We start from the raw sequence: 2,418 nt of genomic DNA, 5'->3' as shown, positions 1-2,418 counted from the left end.
CAACCTATATGGTAGGAGAAGGGGTTAGGATGGAGCCACGTAGTGCAGAAGCTTGCAGGGTGCATACATCTTTCAACTGTTAAGGAGTAGGACAGCCCTGCCTTAGCCATTTATACCCAGAAAAGAAGCCCAACATGCAATAGTCAGGCCACTTAAAAAAACAGTCCTGCAACCCTCTTTGTTCTACTACTGATCCACTAAATCACTTGAGACCTTTTAAAATAAAAACTGTGACATCCCAGTCATTTCACCCCAGGAGAGGCCTAACCGACTACAGGATCCCCATTCAATGCTGCTTTTTTTTGATCTTGTGGACAAAGGTATATGTCTTCCTACTGATTCATCTAACTAGCTGTAGAGCCAGACTAGATATGCATGGCAATGACTTCCGCTTTTTTTTTATTTTTGGATGTTCTACATCTCTTATCTGATAATCCAAAATCATTACTTTGTTCCCATATCTTTTATCTAAGGAAGAAGAGAGGATCCTTCTCCTTGAACTGAAATTTCTCCTGTCACAGCCTTGATGTTTGATGCTGCTCAAGTGTAGAGTAGTCTTGCTCTTCACTGGTTCATGACTGGTTAGCAGGGACATCTGAGACATGCTTATTTTGATAAAGTGGATGCAGGTCTGGCCTACAACTTTTTGGGGTCCCCTGCAAAATATAGTTTTGGGGTCCCCTGACATGAAGAAGCTGACGTTGGCAGTGGGGGAGGGAGGCAAGAGGCCAAAGAAGCCAGGGGCAGTGGCAGGGTGGGAGGAGTGGCGAGCGGCTGGATGTGAAATCGGCAGCAGCTGCGGGGGGGTGGATGGGGGACAAGTGGCTAAACACAGGGGGCCCCTTGGCTGCAGGGCCCCTTGCAACCGCAGATTTTGCAGGATAGGACAGGCCAGCCCTGAGTGGATGAGATTTTTTTCCTTGGTGTGAAAGAATATAGAACTTCCATTACTGTATGAAATCTAGATATTTGCCATCTTGTACAAGCTTTTGGACTTGGAGTAGTCTGTCTCTAAGTTTGGGCAAGAAGTACCTAGCAATGGTCTTGGCTTACCATCCACTAGTCAACTGTTTTCCTATCCCACTGTATTGACATTTCTGAAAGGTCTTCCTTTCAATATGATAACTGATCATGTGGGATCTAAGTAGTTATTGTAGCAGCTATTGGCCTACCATTCAAGGCAATGGCTTGCATGGTGAATACATCCGTCAGCTGCTAAGGAGTAGGACAGCCTTGCCTTAGCCATTTATACAGGGCTTTGTGTTCCCTGCTGTATTTGTCAGCAAAGAGTTTTTTGGATCCCTGTTGTCTCAGCAAGAAAGGTAACAGAAATCCAATACAGAATCTCCTCTCCACTGCCTGTTATTGGGGAAGCTATCCTAAGGAGACTCCTTTAGTTCCCACTGAAAGTTGTTCATTCAGGTGAAAATCCCAAACCAATATTCGTTTCCACATTAGTCCCTGCATCCTGGTCATAAGCAGGGATACTTGCTTTCTCTGATTTAAAAAAAATCCCCAATTTTCAGATTTAAAAAAAGTAACCCAAAATCTACATTTTAATTTTAATCGTAGAAAAATTTGGATTTTGAGTTACTTTTTTAATATGAAAATTGGGGATATTTTTTATCAGAGAAAACCAGGATCCCTGGTCATAAGACATGAAATATCCTTTTACTTACAAAGGACAAAACCATTCATATAATCCTGACTTTTGTTACCATAATAGAGAGGATGGAATGCAAAGCAATCTCTCTGCTGAGAGGCATGAATTTGTGTGAAAGAGGATTGACCTGACTATGCAGACTACACTCCACCAGAGCTTAAGCAACACTAGCTGCAAAGTGAAAAGTACATTTTCTGAAAAGTGCATCCATCCCAGACCTCTGTAAAAGCAGCAACTTGGAGCTTTGCTCACACATGCATGAGGCATTATACAATTTCTGGTCTTCAGAGCTGATGCTGCATTCTGCAAAGCAGTTCTGAGATCCCAAATTTGGTCTGTACTTCAGTGTCACCCATAGTAGAATGCACATATAGGCAAGCACTCAAAAAAGAAAGTTTTTATTTATTTTTTATAGAGTTGGCAAGCCGGTCAATTGACCTATCTAATATTGTCAATTGACCGGTCAATTCATTGTATACAGGCAACCCCCGCTTAGCACTCTTAATTGGTTCAGGAAAAAACAAGCGCTAAGCAGAACAGCATTAAGCAAAACCCACTTTCCCATAGGAATGAATGTAAATAAATACAATTCATTCCCAGGGCTCCCCACTTGTACTATAAAATCACTTAATTCAGACACCTAAATGTATGTAAATGGTTTATTTAACACCTTGAACTTTTAAATAATGTATAAAATTACAAAATAAAGTAATGAACTGTATGTACAGGTTCACTTCCACCTTCAGTTTTTGCTC

This window comes from Alligator mississippiensis, chromosome 1 (assembly GCF_030867095.1).
Source record: "Alligator mississippiensis isolate rAllMis1 chromosome 1, rAllMis1, whole genome shotgun sequence".
NCBI lineage: Eukaryota > Metazoa > Chordata > Crocodylia > Alligatoridae > Alligator > Alligator mississippiensis.
Note: the sequence above shows the minus strand (reverse complement) of the source record.